The following is an 18,911-nucleotide window of genomic DNA, read 5'->3' on the forward strand; positions in this document are numbered from 1 at the left end:
GGAGTTTTGGTAGAAATTATCATGCCATCTTTTTGTCCCTTCTCCCTGTAGACAGAATGTGGATAAAATGAAATGCTGGAATCTCCAAGTCCACCAGCATTTGTTTTGAAATTCTTTTTTTTTTTTTTGCGGTATGTGGGCCTCTCACTGTTGTGGCCTCTCCCGTTGCGGAGCACAGACTCCGGACGCACAGGCTCAACGGTCATGGCTCACGAGCGAGCTGCTCCGCGACATGTGAGATCTTCCCAGACCGGGGCACGAACCTGTGTCCCCTGCATCGGCAGGCGGACTCTCAACCACTGCGCCACCAGGGAAGCCCTGAAATTCTTTTAGTGAGTTCATAAAGGCCTCTTTTAAGGCCTCCTGGCTAACACAGCCCTCTGTTCTCTTTGGCAGACTCATAAAGGTTTGGCGTTTCCGTCCATCATTAAATATGTATTAAGTGTCTGCTGTGTCCTGGGGACACAGGAAAAGGCACTGGAGTCACAGAGGAAAATCAGACGTGGTCCTGCTCTCAGGCTGTTTACATCCGAGCTGAGATGATGACACAAAGAGCAGTAAAGCTCATTACGCCAGTGAAATACATACAGCACTAATAGCTAGTTTTCTAGCAAAAAGTCACTTGAGGGCAGGAACCGTGACTGGCTCATTTCTGGCTTCCTGTAGAGTACTCTCTGTGTAGCACGTCAGCAATAAAGACTCATTCAATGTAACTGAATGTACAAAAACAGAACTGTTTATCTCTCACAAACCAATTTACCCAACTTTTCTATTTCTGATATGGGCACCATCCTCTTTGCCGCTACCCATATCCAAACCTGTAGGTGACCCTGGATGCCCGTTCTCCTCCGCCCCCATATCCAGGAATGCCCATTCCTTTTGGGCTTTTCCTCTCCTTTTCCTTGTCCTAGACTGGTTCCCATCCAGTCATTCCACCCCAATTTGAGTTATTACCTTCCTAAGTGTCACAAACTATTTTTTTTATATTGGAGTATAGCTGATTTACAGTGTTGTGTTAGTTTCAGGTGTACAGCAAGGTGATACAGTCATACAAATACCTATATCCATTCCTTTTCAGATTCTTTTCCCATATAGGTCATTACAGAATACTGAGTAGAGTGTCCTGTGCTCTACGGTAGGTCCTTGTCGGTTATCTGTTTTATATATAGTGGTGTGTATATGTTAATCCCAATCTCCCAGTTTATCCCTCCTCCATCTAGTCACTCCACCCCAGTTTGAGTTATTACCTTTCTAAGTGTTGCAGACTTCTTTTTTAAAATTTATTTTTACATTTTTATCTTTTATTTTTTTAAGTGTTGCAAACGTCTGACCGCTCTTTCTTTCTTACCTCTCGGCGTTCTTTGGTACAGGCACCAAATGAGTCATCCCGCTACCATGATGACGTCCACACTTAATTCCTGTATCTCCTCAGGATCCTCTGCAGGCATCCTTTGCTCCCTCCTAAATGGAGTATATTCTGTCCCCCTGGAGTCCTCCCACTTTCCCCCTCTCTGTCCTCAGGGTTCTAAGCTCCCTCCCCATCTGTTTCCAGCTTTCAAAATCCTAGCGTTTGCATCATTCGGGGGTTTTGGTTGCAAGAAGGGAGAGTACCTCTGGCTATCTTAAGCAGAACAGGGACTTACTGAAGGATATCAGGTAGTTCGCAGAGGGTGGGGCTGGAGGAGCTGGGAGAGCGGGAGACCAGGAGGGTTAATGGCCTCTGTGGGGGAAGTTCTGGGATCCTTCGGGCACAAGCAAACTCCATCTCTTCCTGCCTGGGCTTTGGTACCCTCTCCAGTTTCAGAGTCCTGAGTGGGAGGGGTTTATTGGCCCATCCCAGGCCGTTTGTTCTCATGGGGTGTCTGCGAGTAGAAAGGCTGAGGAGGCCACTCTGCCTCCTGCCAAGGCCAAGCCTGGAGAGAAGGAAGGAAGAAGTCGAATTGCAATGATTTTCTCCCAGGAGCTGAGATGCCTGGTGGCCTCTTGGCCAAGCCTGAGGTCACTGGAGCAGGAGCTCCCTTGGGAAGGAGATGAGTTTCCTTGTGAATCTGGTGATGCTGAGAAGGTGAGGAGCTGCCCAGAGGGGCTGCAGATGAGCAGGAAGCGCTCTAAGGCTGCCGACCTGGGAGTTAATCACTGAATGTCAGGCTGGAAATGTACAAAACATGATCAACTCTCTTGAAAAAAAGGCACGTATCCTAAGAAAAACAAAGGGCCAAAGTGTGCTTTGGGAGTATGACTTTTAGAGTTTGGGAGGACAGCATGCCCGACAAGGACAGACGTGGGCAGGTCAGAAAGGTACCTGTGTTACATAATCGAACAGACAACCGCATTTCAGGAAACAGCACAAATGCCATGTGCTTCGGAAAACTGCATGGGATAAAGACTGAGAAAGAGACATTGGGTTTTAGATAATGTCCTTGGTGACTTTATAAAGAATCAGACAAGGATGAGGAGTTCAACTCCTGATTCAGCGAAGGTTACAAAACAGACAAGCAGTAAAAAATTGGGTCAATGTTGTTATACCCATTTTGAGTAAACTAATTTAAAATTGGGCCAGACCATTTACTATAATTCTGCTTTCCTTATTAGGAAGACAAAGTTTTCACAAAGCAATGGACTGAGGGAGCTTCTTTCTCAACACCATAGATCAGGTGGCTGTCCAACTCCCTGACTTTGGACCCATCCTGGCTCAGTGCACTGTATCCTCTCCAGCCACTGACCACTGAGTGCTTCCTACCACGAGGAAGCACGCCAGGGACTTACAGGGGAGCGAGGTAAATATTATCTCCCCATTTGATAGATTTTAGATAGGTTCAGAAACACTTGTTCCGGAGTTGAAGAAGCAGAGAGTCAACCACTCAACTGCGGCTTCAAAGTTATACTGGCTCCAAGGACCCTCCTTGGGTACTTCTGTTGGGGAACAAGGCAGGGGATGAGCCATTCATTCAGTGACAATGCCTTGTCACCTTGGGTAAACTATTATTGCTTTAATATAATGAGAAGCCAGGAGCCGAAGAAAGAATCTCATTAACATGGATCCGGGCTATTCCACCAGGAAATCAGAATCATTTGAATCCTAGGATTTCCTTTTGGGAAGCCATATGGGGAGGGGACTGATGACAGACATCTGGATACATGTGCCTATTTAAGGAAACTTGCGTCTTTCCCCTCCTCTGGGGTTACAGGTAAGCATGTGGCCAGGTGACTGGAGGGTCCCACTACCAGTGACAACTCCTTCTGGGGCCCACATTCCTACAGCTCCTTCCAGGATTCTGCCGGGTGGGCGGGCTCGAGCTGGACACGAGGGAACTCAGGCACACACTTTGGGTTTCCTCTCCTGCTTTTAAGAAGTGCTTCCGACGATCATAGAGAGTCAAAAAGTGTCTGGTTGGGAAAGTAAATAGATACAAGGCAAATAAATAAAAATGCCCAGAAGCAATTACAGAGAGGAAGTGACATTTTTCTGTAAGTCACTTTTCTGATGGACCGCAGGCCTGCCTCGCCGAGGGTGCCAGGCGAAGGCTTCCGGGAGGGGGGCGGTGGCCGAGCCCCAGGGCGTCCCGATAAGAAAATCAAACAAAAAGAGGATGGAAAGACCACCCGCCCGTCCTTCGATGCCGAAGTTGCTGCCTTGCTCGCCTCTCCCCTCCTCCTATTCGCTCCCCCAGCGCGCAGGGTCGGAGCGGGGCCTCCCCTCCCCTCCCCTCGGCGCCCGGCTCGGCCCCGCGCAGGGTCCCCCGGGCCGGGCTGCGCCCCCGGCCGAGCCGCGAGCCGCGAGCCCCGCGCCGGTCCCGGAACCGCCCGAGCCCGGCCGCCGTGAGCGCCCAGGTGGGTCCCGGGCGGCGGGCGCGCGGGCCTGGGCGGCCCCGGCGGCGTCACGGGGCGGAGCGGAGGAGGCGGAGGAGGAAGGGCGCGCGGCGGGCGCTGCCGGGAGGGGCGGGGGCGCCGCGGCGGGAGCGGAGGCCGGAGCAGAGCGGGCCGGCGGGCGCGGGGCTCGGCGGCGGGGGTCGGCCGGGCCCGCGGGGTCCGCCCGGGCCTGAGCGTCCGCCGAGCGGCGGGAGGAGCGAGGGGCGCAGACAAAGAGCGGCGCCTGGGCGGGCGCAGTGCGGCCGCCGCCCGGGACCCGCGCCGCTGCCCCGGCCTCGGCGGGCGGCGGGCGAGGTAAGCGGGGCCGGGGCGCGTATTGGGGACCGGGACCGGGACCGGGGCCGGGGCGGGGGCCGTCAACTTGGGCCGCTCTCGGAGTTGCGGCGCCGCGGGGCTGGCGGGGCGCACCGGGGCCGGGGGCCGGGTCCCCTCGCGGCCTGGCCCCGCGGCCGCCGGCACCTCCGGCTCGTCCCCTCCCCGGGCCGGGCGGGCTGGGCGGGCCTGCGCGGCGGTCCCGGGACTGGGCCCGCGCGGGGGCGCGGAGCGGGGGCCGGGCGCGCCCCCGGGGAGGACCGCGCGGATCGCAGGCTCCGCTCAGGACGCGGGAGGCGAGCGCGGCCCGCGGAACTTCTGTGGGTCGCGACTGTTTGCGAACCCGCGCGGAGCTGCTGTCACTTGGCGTCCGGGAGGCTCTCCGGGCCGGGGCGCTTTGTGCCGGGGCCGGGCTCCGCATCCTGCCCGAGATCACCGGCCCCGGAAACAAAGTTTCTCACGATCACGCTGCCCTGGGCTTATTCTGGGCGATCGAACCACCCAGCGGTTCTGGAAGAATTCGGTGTGTGACTTGAGGGCGTAGACGGTAACTCCCTGGTGAGCGCAGTCGGCGTGGAGTGTGCGGGGGGTGTGATCACAAAACGCTTTCGTTTGTGGACCGTGGAGATAGCCCTGGAAGGGCTGCGCGGGTGCCCGGGGGTTCCGGACTCACTGGCGTCTCTACAGCGCGGGGGACAAAGCAGGAGCGGGCGCGGGTCGGCCTCTGGCACCCAGGACAGGTCAGGTCGGCAGTGTCCCCTGTATTTGGCTTTGTTTATTTTGCCAACAGGTTTAAGGCTGAACCTGGCAAGTTTGCGTCTGCACAACGGGATGAGCAGGCCGCAGTGCTGGGCCCGCGCAGGCCCACGCCTTCCTTTGACCCCAAAGAAACTGCACCCTGAGAGGCCACCGGGTGTGGCTTGCGGGACCCACAGGTAGGGGGGTCCTTGCCTGGTCCCGGCCCAGTGCGGCTTTCTCCTGGGCTTCGCCAAAGGGATTTTGGTTGGAATGAGAGTTATTCAGGGTGTGTTTCATCCCACTGCATTTGATATTGTAAGCAACAGGACTTAAAACGACTGAAAATGAAATTAATCTGGGCTGCTTTAACTTATGAAAGCAGACCTAAACTTTGCTTCTGAACACTCCCTTAATTCACTTACCCAGTGGCCCTAGATAAACGGGTAAATTAATGACAGGATTCAGGCATGGGTGGTGGGGTTGTATAAAGAGGGTGGCAGCCAGTGAACATGAGCAGATCGAGTGGGCCTAACCAGGAGACTGAACTGTCAGTGTAGGCTTTTAGGTGTTTGGAACAGGGGTTTCCCCAGACGTGGGTGTTAACCATGTTTCTGAATTAGTGACCACGAGGGAAAATCCTACTTTGATGTTTCTCTCCTCCACGTTGGTTAGATGTAGTTTTGAAGAAAGTGGCCGGATCTTAGTGGTCCTCTGGCTGCAGCTTGTTGAGGCTGAAATTGGGAACTTAAAGCAGCTGTAAGCTGGTAGTAACCTAGAGGCCTCACCTGGGCCCCGGGCTTCTCAGCTGCTACGTAAATACTCAGCAGGATTGATCCTGGGCCACGGGATGAAATTGGGTGGTAAATTGCCATCTGGAGGATAGGCTGACCCGTCCCCTTCGCTCCCCATTTAAGATGGGGCCTGATTAAGGTGATTGCAAGTAGCTGTGCTCATTTGTCAGGCTTTGAGGTTTTCTTTATTACATGCCCTATACTTCAGTTCTCTTCATCCCTCATCTCTTTGAAGCTGCCATATTTCCCAGCCTCTGTTACAATATTTGCATTGGGGGATTATTGAGGTTTTCCAACAAACAGATCATATGTACACAGTATTTGAGAAATGCGTTATCATCCACTGTAAACAAACCCGAAATCTTTCTTGTGTGTATACAAACTGGATAACCTTTTAAAATACCCTAAAGTCTTCTCCATCACCCAGAATGACCTGGAGCTTTTTCCTTGGTCACTTCATTAGCATCGGCTGGATGCTAATTACGTATGTTTCTCTGGGATACGCATGCTTGTAACTGCCCAGAATGGCCTGCAGTGAACCAGGGGAGAGGGCCGGGGACATGCTTCTCCTATATTAAAAATCAAGCGGAAGATTGCTCGCTAGAACTGCAGGGTAGGGTAGTGGACCATGTTTGGAAATCTAGTAAGCTAACTTTTTTCACAGATGAACTGGAAACTCCCCACAACTCAAATCCGAGGCTTATGAGATGAGTTTCCCCATCCAGATGAGCTGCAAATGGCCCTTCCAAAATGTTTCTCTTTCCTAAAATGAGTGATGGAAACCCTTTGTGGCTGTTTTCAAAGGCTAAAAATGACACCGTGATGACACTGTTAAATGCTTGAGTTAAGGCAGTTTTCTTAGAAGGAGGTCAAGAGAGCCCTTTAACGGTTTCAAAGTATGGAGCTAAAGTAAAGATAGTTTCTTGTTTCTTTAGGCCATTTTAGTGACACAGTTTTAAAAATTGGACTGTTTTTTTCTTTTCCTGCATTTCACTTTGAATGGATCCCAAAGTGTGTCAATTTCTGAAGGTATAATCAACATTAACCAGTTATAACTCCCTCCCCCAACACACACACATGCATTTGTCACAGTTGGCCCCGTGGTTTGTGTTCATTCCTTGTACACACGGATGCCCAGAAAATACTGGTTGAACACGTGAATATTGAGTTCTGAGCCTGTCAGTCCTTAAGGCTCTAGGTTCTTAAGGTTTTGTTTCCAGCACGTCCAGGTCCAGACAATGGGAGGATTTGGTCTGGTGGCCTCTCTATTTGGTAAATTCTCTGTCAAACGAATCATTTATAGTCCTGAAGCTAAAATTAATTAAAAAAAAAAAAAGCAAGACTAAAAGCAAACCCAGCTACATAACCCCCTGGTGGGTTGCCTAAATATTTTACTTTTCAATAGGTTGTCTGTCCAGGTTAACCTGAACTGGAAACTCTGGGCAGAGCATTTGTTATCCTGGCCTGGTAAGCTAGCCATTTAGTGTCCTCTTATCTCTTTTTATACCATTTTTTAATGTTTTTAAGAAAAGAAGCTTCAAGTGCTCTCAGAATCGAAATACTGCAATTTCCCCTTTTGAGAGTTTTGGAAAGTGGGATTGTTTTGCCGGTTGGTAGTTAAATGAAGATCTGAAACGCCCAAGTCAGATAAAAATAACAGGTACTAGTGTTCAAACGGAAGATTATGGCTTACCAATTAGCTTTCCCATCCGCCACCATACTTAGTATCGAAATAACATGGTGATGTGGGCTCCGGCCCTGATGTCTGTGTGAGGACCCTGGAGCCCAGAGACAGTGGCGGGGTGACACAGCACCCTGGCTGCTCAGCAGGAGGAGACGACCCCCAGAGGTGCTGGGCGTGGTAGTCCCTGGGAGGCTGCGGGTCTGCCGCAGGTCCTGATGGGTGGAGTGTGTGGACCCAGTGGGCCCCTGCCCAGCTGCAGGTGGGAGCAGGGTGGGCAGGTGAGTTCACTCTGGAGGTGGCCTCCTGTCCTGATTTCAGTGTCTGAGCCCGTCGGCCTGGACAGTCTCTGAGTTGAAGGGCGCTTGTCCCCATTCAGTGTGTGCACGCCTGCTCAGGCTGCCCTCACAGATCCCACAGGCTGAGCGTGAAAAGGAAGCTTATTTCTCGCCCTTCTGGAGGCTGTAAAGTGAGGATCCAGGTGCTGGCAGACTCAGCTCTCGGTGAGCCTCTCTTCCTGCTGTGTCCTCACACGCCCTGCATGTGGGGAGTTCTGGCGTCTGTTCCTCTTCCTAGGAGGACACCAGTCCTGTTGGGTTAGGGCCCCACCCTTCTGACCTCATTGAACTTTAGTTGCTGCCAAGGCTCCTTCTGCAGACGCAGGCACATTGGGGGTGAGGGCTTCAACATGTGAATTTGGGGGGCAGTTCAGTTCATAACAGTGCGTCACTCTGCTCAAAACCAGGCTGATGATTTTAGGGCTTCCTGTGGCTTCTGTCACCCCGATCTGGAATCTGGTGCTTGAGGACATCTGCGGCGGGGAGGGGCAGGGCTGACAGCTCAGTGTTCATCACGCAGCCTCCACATGCGGGGAAGGCAGCCGCTGGGATCCAGATGCTTCAGGCTTTGAGGAGAACCATTAGGAGAGAGAACTAGCCCTGACCAATTCCGTTTGTGGACGCTTCCCCTCAGCCGGTGTTGGCTCAGCTGCAGCACGGTTTTTGGATCAGGATCATGATCAAATACGAGGTGTACGGAAAGTGCTGGATTTGGTACGGAAATGAGAGCATTTCCTGGCCGTGGATGGAGCCTGAGGCCAGGAGCATCACTGGGGCTGCTGCTGAGACTGGAAGCCAGCGTCCCCTTGGTGGGTGCGGGAGGGTTTGGTGACGTTCACCTGATCGCTCCCTGTGTTGCTGGCCTGGGCCAGTGTGAGCTGTTCCAGGTGATCACCTGTGTGACCGCAGCTCTCCAGCTGCAAACCTGTTCATTCATGACTCAGTTGGTCATTCAAGTGAATCATCCGACTTCTTTCCGGTCATTTCCACTGAAAACTCTGAACATCACAGCTGTCGGCACCACCTCCTGACCTGCCTGCCTTCTCGTTAATGTCCCCAGCATTGACTCACTGCGTCATCCTGGACTCTCCCTTGCCTCCCAAATCCCAATCTTATTAATTTTACCTCCAAAAGATCTCTTACATCTGAGCCCTGCGGTACTTACTTCCCCTCTCACTTGCACTGGGGGAACACCTCTTTCACCACGCCTACCACCCTGCTCATTGCGCCTGGGTACTCAAGTCTGGCCGTGGTCCCATCGCTGGCTCTCCACTGCCCTCGGGTCAGTGTCCCCAGTCCTCAGTGTGGCCACTGTGGGCCTGCACCATGGGCTCCTCACTGCTTTCCCAGCCTCTAAATATGCTTCCCCACCCCCAGTACACACTGGATGGCAGCCTGCTAGTTGTGATAACGTTTATTGTCAGTTTATTTTTAAAGACTTCTGTACTTTGGGGCCGATTCAGTGTTACCCTTGTAATAACAGCATCACGGCGCAACTGCAGTTTTGTGCCCCGGAACTGTACCTGACCCTTAAGGAAGGAGGAGAGGCTGGTGCCGAAAACGCTACCTGTGTCTGTTTTAATGCGGGGTGTTTCCTGAAAACGCCCCTTGAAGAGATTGTCAAGAGCTGTGCTGTCCCATTGAAATATAATGTGAGCCACAGATGGGGTTTTAACTGTCTAGTAGCCACGTTTAAGATGTAAAAAGAAACAAGTGAAACTAATGTTCACAGTCTATTCTTTTTACCTGGTAGAGCCAAAGTATTTTTATTTCCACGTGTTCAACATAAAACATTATTCATGTGATGATTCACATTCTTCTATCTGTGTGAAGTCTTTGAAAGCCGGCACGTGTTCTCCGTTCATGGCATACCTCTCCCCTCGCAACATTTGGGTGTTCAGTGGTCCCATGAGGCTGGTGGCTGCATGCTGGAGAGCACAGGTCTGTACGCTTTGATGATGCAAGCTTCATTCAGTCTGTGTTTTCCTAAGTTGAGATAGCTGAAAAGACATAGAGGAAGCAACCTGGGATCATAATAATGGTAATTATTATCCTTTAGTGGGAAAGGTGTAATCTGTAGTTCTAAGGAATACTGTGATATTTCAGGTACTCAAGCAATTTTAGAGTACTCAAACCAGATATGGTTACCTATAATCAGGATACTTGATTATTTTACAAATGTTTTAAAATGTGTGTAGGGCTTCCCTGGTGGCGTAGTGGTTGAGAGTCCGCCTGCCGATGCAGGGGACACGGGTTCGTGCCCCGGTCCGGGAAGATCCCACATGCCGTGGAGCGGCTAGGCCCGTGAGCCATGGCCGCTGAGCCTGCGCATCCGGAGCTCGTGCTCCGCAATGGGAGAGGCCACAACAGTGAGAGGCCCGCGTACCGCAAAAAAAAAAAAAAAAAAAAAGGTGTGTAGAATTCTACAGGTTAAGTTACCGTAGCAAAATAACTTTTGGGGGATGTTAGTGTTCAATGTATTTCCGATATATTTAAGTACTTAATTTCTAAGTATAGAACCTAAAAATCATATTTCTTTAGTGATCACTGGCTTCTTCCCTAACGCACACACACCACACGTTGTAGTGACTGTGCTGACGTTACACAAAATACTAGCTCATTGAATGACTTCAAAAATTGAGTGTGGGACTTTCCTGGTGGCGCAGTGGTTAAGAATACACCTGGCAATGCAAGGGACACGGGTTCGAGCCCTGGTCCAGGAAGATCCCACATGCCGCGGAGCAACTAAGCCCGTGAGCCACAACTACTGAGCCTGTGCTCTAGAGCCCGCGAGCCACAACTACTGAGCCCGCATGCCACAACTACTGAAGCCTGCGCACCTAGAGCCCGTGCTCTGCAACAGGAGAAGCCACCGCAATGAGAAGCCCGCGCACCGCAATGAAGAGTAGCCCCCACTCGCCACAACTAGAGAAAGCCCGCACACAGCAACGAAGACCCAACACAGCCAAAAATAATAAATAAATTTATATTAAAAAAACCTGAGTGTGATTTCTTGCTGTGTTTCTCTTCATAGTCGAGGATATGGAGACATAGCAGGTCAGGCTGCCCAAGGTTGCAGAGCTGGTCAGTGGCAGATCTGGAATTCCCACTCAGGCTGTCTGACTTCTGAGGCTCTGCTCTTATCCACTAAGCTAGGCCACCATCTCTTCATTAAGGTGTATCTGAAAATGCATAAACAGAGCTGTAAACTTGTATGATGGTGTTGATTGGAGAAACATAATGGAAGACCATTGATAAGAAGTAGAGCTTGGAGGTCGTTCATTCTGGGAACCTCTTACCAGCCAAGTTATGCTGGGGGCCCTGGACTTCGGAAGGACATCATGAATAATCACCAGCTGCTCCAGTGGTCCTGGCGGGTGTGCGGCGGAGGGTCACAGAGGCGCACCGGCGAGCCTCACCGGCCCTGCTGCTCCTGCCCGCCAGCCCTCCTTTCTGAGTTCCAGGGGGCCCCCAAACAGGCACACTCTCCAGCACAGAGCAGGGCCTCAGCATCCACTGGAGGGTTCCTTCAAACTCACATGGCTGGACACACACCAGAGTGTCTGCAGGGGGGCCTGAGAATTTGCTTTTCTGATGAGTTCTCAGGTGATTGGGCATCTTGGAAGACTGCTCTTCTAACTTTGTGGGAACTTTGACATTGGCTGCCGTCCTAAGCGAGGCTTGTCGTGCCGGACCATCCTAAACTCGCCCTTCCGTTGTTGGGGGGCCCTGGAAGCACTGGGTAGCTTCCCCTCGGGGCAGATGGAACTGACGTACAATCGAGAATGTGGTGTTGTTGGGGGGACTTCTGTGTGTTTCCAGGTCGGGAAGGCGGTCTCCGATGGGCTATCACGCGGGCAGGCTCTCTGAATTCACAGGCTTAGATTTGCAGTCCAGCTGCTTCTCTCCATTCAGCCTGTCCCAGGAGGAGGAGCAGCAAAGATTTATTTACTTAAACAAGCTTAATAATTCTCCCAGCGGCGGTGAGGGCGGCCACCTCAGGAGGAATCTTAGAAGAGGGAGAGATGGGCGTGAGATGCTTAGAGAAGGCGCCACTGGCTGTCTCATTGGACGAAGCCCATCAGTGTTGGCATCGATCTTCCTTAAAGGATGTGCCTCAGTTTCGTATCCTATGAGTTTTGGCTGAGCATTTAAGGATGTCTGCAAATCAACAGATATTTTAATTATGTCACTTGCAAGCCTGGCTACAGAAGAGCGCTTCTGTCTCTCTTTCCCCCTTTCCAGCTGTGTTCGTTTTAAGGACAGTCCCTTTAAAAGCTTATGTCCCCGTTTTCAAGTCCGTGTGTGTTGGGGGCAGGGGTGGTGGGGAGATGTCGGGATTGGGGATAAACAGCTCTCCTGTTGCTCTGAGTGATGGGAACCAGCTTGGGGACATGGACGTAAAAACTGCAAGCTGCTGGAGTATTTTTAAGAGACCACGAAATGAGGAGGGATTCAGGGAGTTACTTTCGAATCAGTTTCAGGACATTTGATATAGGTGAATAGTGAATTTTCACCAAACTGCTTTCTTTTTTAAGGAACATACTTAGGAGCAGAATCTGGCAAGATGGATATAAAAGCAGATTTTTCCTTTCTTTTGGTTCTTCCCTCTGTATTTCACATTTGTGTGTGATTCCCCGGCCCTGACCATACAGCTTAAGTCATCTGCCTTCCTTACCTGCACTCGGATGGTCTTCCTTTACGTGTTCAGTTACTGCCTTCTTCGGACTGGCCTGGCTTGTATGTACAAGCTCCTCTCCCTTTATTAAGACGTCTGTGCTGCGTCATTTCCCTTCTTAGGGTCTCCGTCGTAGGTCTCTTTCATGTGGTTCAGGAGATAAGACCCAGCAGTGACTATAAAGAAACTGTCCTCTTAAAAATGGGGGAAGGACAACAGACCCTCTGCTGTTGTCATTTTCATTTTGAAGGGTGCCTGGGTGGAACTGAGGCTCCGTTGAGGGTCGTAGATGAGGGCTCCGGTGTGTAATTGTTGCTGCTTGAACTTGACTGTACCTTGCACCAGGCGAGCTCAGCCCCGGGAGGGAAGGCTACCCTGCCTTCTGGAAGAAGGAGATCCTTTTTTCCTTAATGTCTCAGTTCGGAGAGGGTTGTTACAGTCAAAGGCAGAAAATGTTTTCAACATACTGCATACCTGAAAATTCCCATTCGTTTTTGAATTTTCCTAGCTGGTAGATTTGGGTTAAGAAATTAAAGCAATTCACTTTTGCAAATACAAGAGGATACCTTTTCAGGTGTTAATATTAAAAAAAGAAACTTGATGGGACTTCCCTGGTGGTCCAGTGGTTAAGACTCTGCGCTCCCCATGCAGGGGGCATGGGTTCGATCCCTGGTTGGGGAACTAAGATCCTGCATGCCGCAGAGCGCGGCCAAAATAAGTAAGTAAACAAATAATTAAAAAAAAAAAAAGGAACTTGAGACTTGACCCTCTACTCTTGTATGTAAATTAGTGGTTCTCAACCAGGGGTGGTTCTGCCCCTCTGGACAATTGGTGGTGTCTGAGGACATTTTCCAATTGTCAAGACTGGAGAGTGGTCCTGGTATCCAGTGGGCAAAGACAAGGGATGCTACCCAGCATCACACAATGCACCAGACTGTCCCCACATCAGAGGGTTAACTGGCCTGAAAAGTCAGTGTTTCAGCAGCCTTCTTACGAGTGACTGCTCTTATACTTTGCTTAAACCTTTCGATTAATGGCCCATGTATTCTTTCACACAGTTGCCCTCTTGGAGATCATTTTTTCCCTGCAGTTTTTTAAAAATAAATTATTTTATTTATTTATTTTTGGCTGTGTTGGGTCTTCGTTGCTGCGCGTGGGCTTTCTCTAGTTGTGGCGAGCGGGGGCTGCTCTTCATTGTGGTGCGCGGGCTTCTCATTGCGGTGGCTTCCTGCTGCGGAGCACGGGCTCTAGGCGCGGGGGCCCCAGCAGTTGTGGTGTGCGGGCTCAGCAGCTGTGGCTCGCAGGCTCAGTAGTTGTGGCACACGGGCCCAGCTGCTCTGTGGCATGTGGGATCTTCCCGGACCGCGGCCCGAACCCATGTCCCCCGCATTGGCAGACGGACTCCTAACCACTGCGCCACCAGGGAAGCCCTCCCTGCAGTTTTATAAACATGAAAAATAATACCTATTTAGAAAGCTAAACAGTATTTATCCACCTCTGCAGTTAAGTATATAAAGGAGAAAGTTTAATATAACTGAATTAACCATGGTTTACCTGTAATACTGTTGGTGGTGAAGTATGGCGTGCATTGTTCTTTAAATTTTCTACTTCTGCCTCTTTGGACCATATAAATATGAAATGCTGATTTTGTAGGAAGCATTATGAAATCTGGCTGAACCATGGTGACAACACATTCCCTTTAGAATGTCCACCAACAGGGAAGTCATGGGGTCCCTTATCAGTTGCTTTTAATAGGTAGTTGTTCAGAGTTTGGTTTAATCAAAGACCTCTGTTTACTTAGCTCAGAATCCTTACAATTGGTGATTGTTTATAGGAAAAAAAAAACCCTGTTTTTGTTGTCACTAAAGTTTATAAGATCCTAGGTTCAGCCCGCTAATCTTTGAGCTGGTCACATCTGTTAGCTTTTGAATGTTTTATTTCCTTTTTTTATATAGTTCTAAAATAAACTCTTCAGGGGAGAGAGAACCAAAATATCACAAATTAGACCTTATCCAGGGAAGAGGAAAGGGAAAATGGTAATTGGGTTGTTCGTCTCTCTCAGTGTCTGGCCTGGATTGTCGCGTTCTCCCTGCCCTTATTTTTCTTTATAAGCAGGCTCTGACTTGATAAAGTCAGAGAAGCCTAGAAATTGAGAGGGCTGCCAATTAGAAGTTTCCTTGGCTTAGTCTAGATCTGTTTTCTGTAAATCATTTCCTGTTGTATTGCTCTTCCCTTTTACTTGGTCACTTCTTGTATCTCCTCTCTTCGTGTTCTGTTGCTGGGATAAACACAGAATCAGCACTCTGGACATCTGTGAACTTTTCTCCGGTGGAGATGGTTAAAAGTACAGTCAGTCTTTTTCTTTCCTTAACCCTGCATCCTCGTGTGCACTGAGAAAGACCTAGGAAGGATTAATAGTCACTCTCTGGACAGACTTGGAGATTCTGCAGTTGTGTGCTGCATAACATTATGTGTGTCTAATTGCTCTGTGTGTGTCAGTGTATCATTTGATCCTGACTCATCGGTGGAGGAGCAAGTACTGTGACTCGGCCACTATGGAGAGAAGGAAAGTGAGGGTCCCAGGGACAGGGACTGGCCGCAGGGGTCCTGCTGTCAGGTCATGCCCCGGATCTGGAGCTGCGGACGCAGGGCTTCCTTAGGGCTTTGTATTTATGGTATTGAAATCCCCTCCTTCCTCAAAATAAAACCTTTGCCGGCATGCAGTAACTTCCTGACTTTTCATCATGATGGGGCTGGCTTAAAACAGCCTCACCCTGAACTTCAGTAATAGCTGGTCTAAATGTGAACTCGAGACGTCTGGTTTCCTGTGGGCAGTGAGGGTGCGCGTGTCCACCTGCTGCTAGTTTGGCCCAAGCTGCCCCGCTCGCTTCTAACACCTCTCCACCTCCGTCTCATCTTCTGCGAAGCAGGGGCTTAACGCTGATGTTTTCAAAGACCTTTTGTGGCTCTGCCTTCCCTGTTTAGAAATTGCAGCTGTGCAGTTCCTTATTCGAGAAGGGTCTTCAAAACAGAGTGGGCTGAACCGGCCTGTGCGTGGTAAACTGAGGCTGCTGGTCCCTTTTTGTGAATCTGGCTGGAGGACCGAAGGGCACGTGTGCGGGGACAAAGCACAAGCTGCCTTCTGCATCCTGATCTGACCCACAGATCAGACTGCCGGACTAGTTTGCTGTCCCTGAATTGTCACCCAGTGAATACTTTTGAGTGCCGGCTACAGCAGAAGCACCGTGCTAGGAGCTATGGACATATGAAGGTGGACCACACAAAGCCCTGCCCTCAGGGAGCTTGTGAACCAGCCCAGAGTGATTTTGCAGGTTCACGATCGACTCTCATCTCAGTGTACAAAATGAGTGCCCATGCTTCTCTGTGGGGTCCTGTGGGTGGTGCAGGGAAGACCCATGGAAAGTCCTCAAGGCCAGGGAGAATTCATTTCAGATATTCTCGGGAGAGTCAGGTAGCCCTGAGACCGTGGAGTGTCCGCTGAGCAGGGATGGTGCCATTGCCGCTGGTAAAGCTCTGTGGCCACATGGCAGCTGGGGCTGGCACCCTGCCCTGCCCCGACACCATCCTCCCTTCCCGGGACGGTGCTGTCTTCCAGGGCCTGTGTGAGGCCATGCTGTCAGTTTGCTTAGGATGAGCATGTGGTTTTGGGGTCAACTACTCCGTAATTTTCAGATTATGTAAACTCCGCTTACATGTGATTTATTTGCCTATGACTTTTAGCTCTTAAAAAGAAAAAGAACAAAACTACTTATTGCTGCTTTTAATGGAATGCTGGTGTCAGGAAGCCCACTGATACTTCTAATTCCTTTTTTTTCCCTAATTGATGATGGTGTAAGTGCATTATGTCATTACATTTTAATCTAGAAAAGATTTATTTAGTCAGATTACTGCTTCGCCTGGATTGGTGATGAATATTGTAAATCAGTCCTGTTCAGGCATTTTGCAGGTTTGTTTTTTATCCTGATTGTCTAGTTCGAAGTGTTTCCTTTGAAATGTAAAGTATTTGTTCGCTCCGTTATAGATGTTATTTTTTGTATTTTTTCAAATGCAGTGTTTCAGGTCGTTGACCTCGGCTTCATCTAGTTCCCAAATCATTGTGCCCTTTTAATGGCAAGTCGGTGGACCAGTTTCTGTGTTTCTGTTTAGCATCCGGAAATAATTTAATCCTGACATTCAAAACAATTCAAATCATAATTAGTGATTTGTCCTCTGTTTCACACTGAACTAGTTTACAGTTCCTCCTTTAACTTTTGATGACATGGGTTAGTGTAAAATAGTTTTTGTGATATATTGTAATTAATTTGTGATATGCTGTAATTAATGTCTAGTGTTTAAGTGAAGCTTAATTTGAGAATAACGAGAATTTAATTTGAAGTGTGAGTTTTGTGTTGGCCGTTTTAAAGATTGATTGGAATACATTGATTCCTGGCTCTCAGGGACCTTAACAGGAGAAAATTTAATGCATGCTAAATAAGTCTTTTTGGGTCTCATTCAAGGAAGCAAGGTTTTTGTTGTCGTTTACAGACTTGTGTAGAGTATTACTTTATGTATGTAAGTACAGGTCATGTGTTCTCTGAAGAACAGCAAAAATTGTACTGTTTCAACCAAGTAAATAACCTTATACTGTTGTGTTGAGCTAATCAATAAATGTGTTTATCTCCTTTTGTTGAGTACAGTTTTTACTAATTTTTCCAAAGTACACTTTGTAATTGTTGAAAGGCGTTCATGTTATGCTTTGCATATATGGATTTATGTATAGTATGTATAGTACATATATATTTTAAAATAAACCTTTAATTTTAGAAAAGTCTTAGATTTATAGAAAAATTCCAAAGAGAGTACAGAGTTGCCATACCCAGCATCCGGTTTCCACAGTTGTTAACATCTTCCGTTACTCTGGTACACTGGTCACAGCTCATGAACCAAGACTGGTACTTTATTGTTAACTGAAGTCCATACTTTTTTGGATTTTCTTACTTTTTCCCTAATGGTCTTTTCTGCCCCAGGATCCCATCCTGCAAACCGCATTCCATTTACTCATGGTGTCTCCTGAGGCTCCTCTTGGCTGTGACAGTTTCTAGACTTTCCTCCTTCTGACGATATTTTCAGTGTTGAGGGGGACCAATCAGGTGTTTTGTGGAATGTTCCTCTGTTGGGATCTGTCTTGTGTTTTTCTCATGATTAGGCTGGATTACGGGTTTGGGGGAGAAGACCACAGAGGGCGAGCATCATTTTCCTCACATCCTATCAAGGGTGCATGACATCAACGTGGCTTGTCCCCATGAACCTTGACTTCCTGGCTGAGGTCGGCTCTGCCAGGCTGTCCACTGCGGGCCCACTGGGGAGTGACCCAGGGCTCCTCTGTTTGCGCTGCAGTCTTGGAAGGAAGCCCAGTGCCCTCAGAGGTCCGGTGGAGGGAAATGGAGTCACAGCCGTGAACCCTGCCCTGCAAAGGTCAGTCTGGGCCAGAGGAGGGTGGTCCTCAGTGCCAGGCTTGTCTGACATGGTTCTGTCATGTGTGTGTGTGGGTGAGAGCAGGTGAGTGTGTGCACATGTGACGATGGGAGTGTCCGTGGACTTTGTCTAATTTGGGCAAATAAAAACCAGCAGCAGATCTTCCTGGTTTCGGCCCAGGCCCGATGCTTCACGCTCTGAGATGGCCATCCTGTGCTCAGGCAGACCCGGTGAAGGAGGGGCGGAGGCCTGAGATGGTTCCTGCACGAGAGGAAGTGCTCAGTGGTGACGGAGGTCCTGCTGCAGTCCCAGCCCAGGGAAGGTGCGCTGCATCTGTGGACACAGCCGCTCTGATGGCCCTTACCAGCTGCCCAGGGGCCCTGACGCGGTTCCAGGTGTGCGTGCTAGCAGATTGGGGCTGCGGGGAGTGGACTCAGCAGCTGGCCTGGGGAGGGGATGGCGTGGGGCTTTCCTCCAGTGGCTGATCAGGCGGAAGAGTGGTTGGCCTTTCTCTGGGGTGCAGAGAGGGTCAGGGTTAATAGGGCCGGTAGCCTCTTTCGCTTTCCTGTTTGTACCTCCCCTGCGCCCTGCCACTGACGGTATGCTTTGAGGGTGGAGGTGGGAGGCGCCCTGTGGGGATACTCCTTACCATTCCGCCCTCCCCAGAGCTACGTACATTAGAGAGAATCAGTTATGTTCATTCGCGTTCTTAGAACTTGTATTAGTGCATTTTGTTTATTAAAATTGACAGCATATAAACATCTGCAGTGGCTTTTTTGAACATTATTTTCTTTAAATCCATGCCTCCGTGTTAAAGTATAATTTATGATTTCTAGTTTGACCTGTAGTTTCTGATAATTGTTAAAAAATCTTTCACTGAATTTTTTTGTTTTGACTGGGGTTGTTTATGTGAGTTTTGGCGTCTATGTGTAGAAGAATCATGACATGAAAATGAGAACTCCCACTTTGCTGGGAAACGTTTAAGGACAGCATTTTTGGAATTGGCTGGGCTTGGGTTTTCTTTATAG

General features: G+C 49.7%; 1 protein-coding gene across 1 annotated transcript in view; it reads left to right on the top strand.

Moving 5' to 3' along the window:
• The first annotated feature begins 3,967 nt into the window (after positions 1–3,967).
• Positions 3,968–18,911, top strand: part of NCK2 (NCK adaptor protein 2) — a 139,894-nt gene continuing 124,950 nt past the window's right edge. Inside the window, exon 1 of the mRNA XM_079720474.1 lies at positions 3,968–4,164. The gene's annotated coding sequence lies outside the window, so the exon portion shown is untranslated. The remainder of the gene's footprint in view (positions 4,165–18,911) is intronic.

This window comes from Hyperoodon ampullatus (genome assembly GCF_949752795.1).
Source record: "Hyperoodon ampullatus genome assembly, chromosome: 15".
In the NCBI taxonomy this organism is placed as follows: domain Eukaryota; kingdom Metazoa; phylum Chordata; class Mammalia; order Artiodactyla; family Ziphiidae; genus Hyperoodon; species Hyperoodon ampullatus.